Source organism: Ursus maritimus, unplaced genomic scaffold (genome assembly GCF_017311325.1).
Source record: "Ursus maritimus isolate PB19 unplaced genomic scaffold, ASM1731132v1 scaffold_36, whole genome shotgun sequence".
Taxonomy (NCBI): Eukaryota; Metazoa; Chordata; class Mammalia; order Carnivora; family Ursidae; genus Ursus; species Ursus maritimus.
The window spans coordinates 6161881-6171525 of NW_024426230.1; positions in this window are offsets into that span (position 1 = coordinate 6161881).

Sequence of the window (9645 nt, forward strand, 5' to 3'; positions counted from 1 at the left end):
TCTTCCACAGGGAAAACCCTGACTCACAACAATATCAACTCATTTATTCAATTATCTATACACAGAGTAACAAATGTACTAAGAAGAGTTCAAAATTTGTTAGTTCTTTCTCTTCCCTAGATTGACAGTATATAACAAAATCATTGTGTTCAAAACTTATTTGTGTTATTATATTTTCCTCCTTCAGTGCATTTATGTCCTTTATTTGAAATACTGCTGGGTTCTTTTATTTTCTTTTCTTCTCTTCTTTTCTTTCTTTCCTCCCTTCCTCCCTCACTCCTTCCCTCTTTCCTCCCTCCCTCCTTTCTTTCTTTCTTTCTTTCTTTCTTTCTTTCTTTCTTTCTTTCTTTCTTTCTTTCTTTCGGGTTTGCATTTAGTTTTAGGTGTTTCCCCCCCATTCTTGTTAAGTGTTGATTTAGTTTAAGTTTTTGATTATGAATACCTCCAAACAGAAACTATTTAAAAAGTCATACTCAGAACAGTGTCACTCCATCCCATATCCCTTCCATGTGATTCTTTCTACTCTGTATATATAGATGACCAATTTTATCATTCTCTGGTTTATATTTCATGTTTTTATTTTCAAAAAATAAACAGATTTAAATATGTTGTCTTTATACTATACTTACCCTGTTCAAACTGCTGTGTGGTTCTCTCTCCTGTTCGGAGTCTGACTGACACACTTTCATCACCATATATCTTCAAATAATAGTAAAACATTTCCCTCCTACCATTTTTGTGCTACTTTTGTCATACATTTTATTTCTACCTAAATTTTTAAATGAATTTATTAAACTTATTTACTTGAGAGACAGAGTGTGGGAGAAAGAGAGATCAGGAGCAGGTGGGAGGGTTAGAGGAAGCAGCAGACTCCCCACCGAGCAGAGAGCAGGATGCGGGTCTTGATACCAGGACCCCAGGATCACCACCAGAGCCAAAGGCAGACCCTTATCCAACTGAGCCACCCAGGCACCCTTAAATGAATTTTTAATATTTGTCTTAAATACTCAATTTTCCTTTATAGAAGTTAAAATATTTTATGTCTAATCCATTGTTCATTTCATCTAGTGAATTTATCTTTTCACATATTGTGTTTATTTCTCTAGTGTTTTATATTTTTGTTATGTATTTCATGTTTTTCCTCATTATGTTCATGTTACTCTTTAAATTCTTGAACATATTTTTTGATACCTATTTGAAAGTTAGTTTATTCTAATTTTTTCATCTTTAAACTTGTGGTCTTTTTGTGCTGATTGATTTTTCTTTTAGCTATGGATTTAATTTTCTTGCTTTCTCACATGTGTAACAATTTTATTAAATGCTGTACACTGTGAACTTCATGCTCCTGAGTGTTGTATTTTTAAACTTTTCCTTCAAATTGTTTTTTATTCTATAACTGTTTTCTGCCAGGCAGTTAAGTTCCTTACAGTTCAGTTTTATCCTATCAGGACTTCCTTTGAAGCTGTGGTAGAGCAGTTTGGGCCAGTCTTTACATTAGCCTAGTTTAGCTCTCTTGGTGTCTCTATTGAATGCTCTAGGTGTTCAGTGAGTGAGGAATCTACCCTCTGACTTCTGGGAACTTGAACTTTTCCCACCTCTTTGTGAATTTTGGGAATTGTCTGACACACACTCCCTGTTGTCATTGCTTCAAACTACACCTGTATGACTGAGCTCTGCTTGGGATCTACCGCCTCACAGTATGGTCCAGAAAGTTCTTCCAAGCAGAAATCTAGTTTGCTTATAAAGCTCACCTAACTCTTTTCTCTTCTTTTAGTGATCACAGTCATATGATGCCTGTTGTACAATGTCTAAAAACACTTTATTTGTATTTTCCCGTTTTTCTATGGTAATGGTAGGTGGTAAGTCCTGTACCGTTTTCTCCATCATGGGAGAAGTTTAACTCCTGTAGTTGTCTGAATTCTGTCTTTAACACTGACGTTTTTTTTCTTCTAATTCTTTTCCAAAGACCACCAGCTTACAATTTATTTCTTTCTATTGTTTTGCCATCTCTTCTTTGAGTTCTGTATTTCTGTCTTCCTTCAGAGGGGAGTTTGCTTTATTGTGTTTTTAAAATTGTTGCCGAAATATTTTGCTACAGGTGTATTTTCTCTGTAGCATTTTTCCTGCTGAGTATTTTCTTTGTTGCCTATGTTGTACTTTTTTTCTCCTTTTAATGTCTGTGCTATTTACTTTTTATTATTCATCACTGACTTATTTTGTATTTCCTCAACTAGCTATTTGCAAGAGTTTCTTAGGCTGGAGAACAGTCAGAATAGATTTGTAAGTTTGCTAGGTTTTCACAACACAAAGTCTCTTTTCTACTCAAATGCCAGAGAAAGACATTTTCAGAACATGTGCAGCGTTCGTGTTATTCTTTGTATCTTCCTGTCTCCTCTGTCTAAGCACCAGACTGGGTCAGTAATGTCATTGCCGACACAGGCCAGCTCACCTCAGTACATGCACTCACAACTATAGGAGTACAGTTTTTGCATTTCAGTGCATATCTCTTTCCTTCAGGGCTTGTATTTTTTGGTAGCACTTTTTGAGATTTGATGTTACAGGGTGATCTTCCTACTAAGATTCCATAACTTTAAACATTAAAAAAATTTTTTTAAAAGATTTTATTTTATTTATTTTAGAGAGAGAGAGAACAGGGGGTAGGGGCAGAGGGAGAGGGAGACAGAGTATCTTAAGCAGTCTCCCTGCTAAGGGCAAACTCCACCCTGGGCTAGATCCCATGACCCTGAGAGCATGACTTGAGACCAAGTCAAGAGCCAGACATTTAACCAACTGAGCCACCCACATGCCCCATACATAACTTTTTATTTCTGTTTTATCTCACATGGCTTTGGGATCTTGCTTATCAATTTGGAAATTCTAGATTATAAGTGTCTTCCAATTCAGTAAAATTGGAATTGTGAAGTTTTTAAATTTTTTTTTTTTAAGATTTTATTTATTTATTTGACAGAGATAGAGCCAGCCAGCGAGAGAGGGAACACAAGCAGGAACACAAGCAGGGGGAGTGGGAGAGGAAGAAGCAGGCTCATAGCAGAGGAGCCTGATGCGGGGCTCGATCCCATAACACCGGGATCACGCCCTGAGCCGAAGGCAGACGCTTAACCGCTGTGCTACCCAGGCGCCCCTTTAAAATTTTTTAAATTGAGTTTCAATTTATTTTCAAGGGAAGAAATAGAGAATCCTGATTCATACAGCTATGTTAATACTAGAGGTAAGAATCAATTTTTTGATTGTTTAATGCCTTTTAAATGTCATGCTTTAATGCCTTTATGCAGTTGCAATTTATAAAATGGAACATACATCTTGAATGTACTATAGATGCTGGATGATCAGCGGTATGAGACTAAAATTATGGGATCAAAGACCGCAGATGGAGGTGGGTAATGTAGTGCATAATGAGGACAAATACACTATCAAAAACGAGGGAGAATGTCAAGGATGGTATTGAAGAAGGAACAGAAATGTCAGAGTTGAATGACTACTAAACTGAGAAACATGCAGAAGGCAGTTATCCACATGGGACAATTAATCCAGGCCAGGTAAGGGGCAGAGATACTGTGCCAATGACAAGAGAACCTGGAACTCAGAGAAAGCCTATTATCTTTTTCCATCATAGTAAGAACTAACAGCACCTTAGCCAGTGTGGGGCCAACACAGGTGTGCATTAATACATGGCTAACACTCCTTGGCAATAGTGCTATGCTAAGCATCCTGGGAGTTTCAAAGAGTTTGCCTATGTCTGTGTCCATGATAGAGAAAGGTTTTTAAAAGTATCTTTTTATTATGCTTTTTATATATTTTTCTGTTCCATGGTACCAATAAGCTTTATACTTCTAGATTATGGTTGTAAGTTAACAGCCTTTATGGAATAATTCCCAGACTGCTACAGTCACACCAGATTTTTACCTTTGTGAAATTGCTCAGGAAGATTATTTGAGGTTTATGGCAAGAATAACTTAAGTGGGACAGATCATTACAAGATTTTTCAAAATTCGAGGGAATAACAACCTAAATAAGGTAAATATCTATAAGATCCTAGAAGATATGTCCATAATTTAGAAGTCAAATATACTTTTAAAAGAAGGAAATAAAACACTATAGCTTGAAGTTTAGAAGCTTTAGGAAGAAAGTCTGTAATTGCAGTGTGATTCCCTAATAATGGTATTTTAGAGGACAAGTTTACAGCTACCTTTAGACAGTGTGAAAGAAGCTCACAAGTAATCTCCCAAGAGATGACAATGAAAGGAGTGGGGCACCAAGACAGATATTAAACTTTAATGAGTTTAAGTATTACATCTATTTATCTTTAAAGTATTCACCTCTTTAAAATAATGTGATAAAAATATAGCATAATAGGAAAATATATCCTATTTTAGAAGTATAGCAAAGCAGGCTGCCCAATGCAAAATTGTGAGTGAGATAATTTGAAGCTGAGAAAATATAAATACAGTATGAGCCCACATACCATGAAAAGTTAACAAATAGGGAAGAGAAGCAGCGGGGGAAACCCCAGGGCATTTAATCTTATTTTATGGTGGCATTCATGTACTGAAAAGAGTGAAAGAACAGCCCCCACACTTCCAGAAGTGAGTCAGTTTCATGTCTCAAGCTGATTATAAACCATTCAAGGGCGGCAGCCTCCCACAGCTGACTTTAACTGTGATTAGAATAGAAGATGGTGGCTAGTTTGGGCTTACCATATGTACCCTGAAGCCTCAAAGCCTGATAGGTAAACCCAGAGTTTCTCTGGGACCAAAACATTGGCTTACAAATAACTTTCATTTACATATTCTGAAAAAGACAGATCATGAACTGGCCAGTCATATATGCTTAAACCATGATCCATACTATCTGGCATACATTTGGCATACTAGACCAATACCAAGAATTTAGGAATGCCATCTCAAATTTAAACCCTTTCAACTCTCCATTCTTACTCCCATCACAAAGAACAGTATTCCATCTGATGGATGTAGGTCATACTGTTCTGCATAAATTCCCAGGTTTTTTTTTTTTTTTTTTTGTGAGAATCAGAATTTTTATGAAACAACATGGATCCAGGACTGTTTGTGGTCTAGAAGGGGAGAAAACTTTCTAGTTATTGTCATGGTCTTTGATGACAAAACACTGGGTAAAGGTACTTTTTAAAAAATTACAAAAATGTTTTTTTTTTCTTTTCCAATCACATAGGGGATTTCATATTTAGAGATTTCCTTTTAATCTTTTCTTCTGAACAGCTCACTTAGAAGACACATAATAAGGGATAAAAACAAAACAAAATAGAAAGTCTGCTTTGCAGGATGGAAAGAATTTCTATATTTTCCCTTAACTAAAAATAGAAGTCCTAAAGCTTCCTTGAGGTGTTCCTATTTCTGCTACATATTTTCAAGTGTTGAGACTCAGCAGTGAAACTACTTCTTATTATTGAAGTTACATGACCAACTTTGATTAAAACAATTGTGAATATAACAGAGCTATGAGACAGTATGTCTCCATTATCTGGCAGACAATGAAAACAATATAAATTGCATATTCTGTATTCTGGCATATAGAACAGGTTAATAAAATCATATAGATTAAAAACTTTGCAGGCTGTAATTTAAGAAAACTGTTTTTTCTTCTTCACAAAATTACCATCTTATTTAAAATAAAATGCAGAAATATTTCCCAGTATAATTTGTGGCCACTTTATACCAAACATTAAATATTCTTATTTAATTGTGTGAAAATTCATTGAAAGCATGGAAAGTTGAATTTAAAAGAAATATAAGTGAGTTTTTAAAATTACTATCTTTTTCCTGAGCTCAATTTAACCTATTAAATCTGGTTTAAAAAATGATAAATCTTAAACAGTTGTAGTAGAAAATTCAGAAAGAAAAATTCTTTTTTCTCCCTGTGCTTATGAAAATGCAAGCCAATTAAAAGAGCATAGTGATATTCAAAAGGAAATTTCAAATTCTAAAGATGTGTAACATAGTATCTTCTTAGTTTTGTTCTCAAATGAACATATCTAAAAAGTAAGTTGAATTATTAAGGCTCCAGGAGATTTAAAACCCCAACTATCCCATCCATATCCCACTAACTTGACAATAGCGTATGTAATGGGATCTACTCAAACACAAAGTCACTTTTCATTTTTCCTGGGAAGAGGTTTATAGCAAAATTAAATTTTAACTTATTTTCCTTGCAAAGTAAAAAGTAAGAATGGCCGCTACGCCACTTCATATTCCTCCCAAAGAAAAATAAATAAAGCACATAATTAATCCAGGACAAGTGATCCAGGATTCACATAAGTGGCACTACACATTTCTGAAATGTCCTCCAAACTAAAGGTTTATAATGAGTGAGACAAGAAATTATAATTCACTCTATCAAAAATCTGAAGAGGGAGGGAATATTTTTGCTATGCACAAGCTGAATCAAGTTAATGAGGCATCTAACATTGCAAAAAGAACGTTGTCTATAAATAAATTCAGTCTGATTGGGATGTATTAGTTGTCTGATAATATTCTGTAGCCTACAGATGCTTTGGGTGGAATGTAGATTTCTTAAAAAAGAAAGGCGAATGGAATTCTGTAAAGCTCCAGGTCAATTCTTATAAGTGGCATTAAAAGTAATTTTCCCTTTAAAACATGGCTTAGGATTCAGGATATTTCCAACATAATAAATTTCACATAAGACAAAATGTATTCTTCAGCGAAATCTACTTGAACCTTGGAATTTGGGGAAAATACCTTCCCACTCACTCATTTTTTTTTCCCACTGAAATTAGCATGTTAAGGTGCTACCCATAGGCTGCATACCTAAATTCTAGTAGCTACGAAGAGGATATAATTAGATTAGAATCTCAGCCTATGCCTACAACCTTATACACGGACTTGTGCTTGTTGTTGAGAGGACTGTACTTTTATTAATGAGTACGTTATTTCTGATTAACTGCCAGGTGTCTCTACTGAGTAGTGGGAATCAAATTTTTTTCAATAATATTGGAAGTTCAGGTTTCCGGTAACTTGTTTTTTATAGGATTGAAGGGTGTAGAAGTAGAATACATTTCATATCAGCTAACCTTTTGCTTTTACTTCAGGGAGCTCCTAATTTGTTTGTGTATTCAGATTTATAACTCTGAAGATATGTCTCCTTTTATCCTTTTATTGTTTTTAAAATGTAAAATGTGTACATCTTTACCTTAAAAAGTTCAAAGAGTAGGGAAAGGGACAAAGTGACCTTTCCACAAACCCACTCTTTACCTCTTTAAATTTCCTATTATTAGGGCTTTCTCGTGTATTACAAAAATTTGAAAAATTCTATGAATTATTAGGGAGATTCTTTAGTTTTGTTGACAGATTTTACAGGTTTTGACTTGGCGTTCTGGGAGTTTTATAGACTTTCTTGGTGATAAAATTTTTCCTGTAGTTTTCATTATTTTTTTAATTCCATATTAGTGTCAGAATGAGGGGTATAAAAAGAATATCTTTATACTGACATCTTTTATCGAAAGTCCTTTGCTTCCCATTCTTTTAAATAATTCTCCTTATTCTCCTTTAACTGCAAAATTAAAAATTTTTTTGTTGTACAAAAGTTCTTTCCAGTTACACCTACTTCTTTATCTAATCATTTTCCTTCCTTCAATTCTTAGGAACCCTACAGTATTGGGTAGAAAGAGGCTTTTAAAATATGGAATCTAGTCTTTAAGAGAAGAGTAAGTTCTTCCTGTGATATTCTCCATAATTGTTTTACAATCTCCGCTTAAGAACAAATGATAAGAAATTTCCTACCTCATGACAAGTCCATTTTAGTGTCTGCTTTTCCGGAACAACCATTCATGGTGCCTGGTTCCACCTTCTAGGACCTTAAAAGATAAGTTTAATTCACCTTCTTGTACCACTGCAAACATTTGAAAGCTTATGTCTTATTTTCTGAACATAAATTTTCTAGATGTCTGTATAAAACATTTCAAGTTCTCTCAAACATTTATAAATGGCATAGTTTTCTATCCTTTCAGGCTTTCAATTCACTCCACAAATCATTTATTTGAATATTTACTCTGTGAAGAGTCAATGCTAGGTTGCTGGGTTCACAATGACTATGAAGTGGTCTCAAACCTTGAAGAGCTCATCTTGGTTACTATCCATTTCCAGCAGTGAAAGGGGGTCAGCAAAGTGGAAAGAAGCACATGTTTATTAAAACATTATGTAAATAAAGAGGATTGTGACCAAATAAGTTTAATGTTGGGCCAACAGTGGCTTCTGATCGTGTTGGGAATTTCTTTTGTTAGCCCGTGAACTCCTGTGCACTTTGGCCCTTGCTAGCTTCTGTACCTTCATCCCTTACGGCTCTCTTGGCACCACCACATGTCAGCCATATCAGCCTAATGTTAAGTTCTTCAAATAAGTCCTTTGTTTTTTCTTGTCCTGGGGTCTTTGTATATATTCTTTCTTCTGCCTAGAATGCCCTGAACTCAGTCAAGATTCAATATGTATTTGTTAAATGAATGAATAATTAAATGAACAAAATTTTCTCCCTTTAATCCTGGATCTCTCAGAGCTTTTAGTACACAAATATACAATCCAAATATAAGAGGTTTGGTATGGTATGTTGTGATTCCCAAATTTATTTGATCATAGATTTTTTTTTTTCATGATGGGACTAATTTATCATGCACATATTTTGAGAATTATGGTAGAACCAAAATAGGATTTGAATCCTGGCTGGTACCAATTAATTTATGTGATTTGGGGCAAGATACTTAACCTCTCACAATCTCCTATTTGAACCTCTGTGGGAGACCAGTAGAGTCAACTTTCATTTTTCCCGGTTCTGGGAAAACAGGAGTAAACAAGAAAGTACCAGATGGAAATTAAAACATTTTATTTTTAATGGATGTCAGTAGGGGGACAGAGCTTAGTGTGAATGACAAATGAAACTATGAAGTGAATCTCAATCACAAGCTCTGATGGACCATTTCAGGGCACACAGCTTTTCCATCAATGAAGTATACTGTCTGTGGTCAGAGGAAATGATCCATAGGAGGCTCCAGCCCAAGTGAAACATAAGATGGGAAGGCATAGAGAATTCCCAAGAGGGGAAAACAAGAAAAGAACTCTGCAAGGCATGCCAAGGTGAGCTTTCTGAAATTAAGAAAATCTCCCTGCCTGGTGTGTCACATCATTGCAAGGAAGGAAACATAGAGGTGGAGGGTAAACATTTTATTCTAATACTTGAGTTTCCTCATCTGTAAAAGGTTGAAACTACCTATTACATGTTGTAAATAAGGACCTGGGATAGTCTACAGTGGCTACTTTCAGAGTGTCAACTCCCTTTCCTTCCCTTTTACACATTCAAATACCTCTTCCCATTTCACATGTTCAAATACCTTCCTAGGTAGAGGATTGAGCACTTGAATCCTTTAAACTCAGTTCTAATCATCAAATACTGAATCTGAGCAAGTCTTAAAAGGAAGCAGATTAGAAGCCATTATTGTAATGTCTAGAATTTTGCAGTTTTCCATACATCTGGTCTCCTTAATATACGTAAGTGCCAAATAAGAGATAGCTTTCCTCACCCTCCTCTGGGCTTACTCAGTCCAAACAATTTGGCTTCCATCTTTATATCTTGCTTAGCATACCA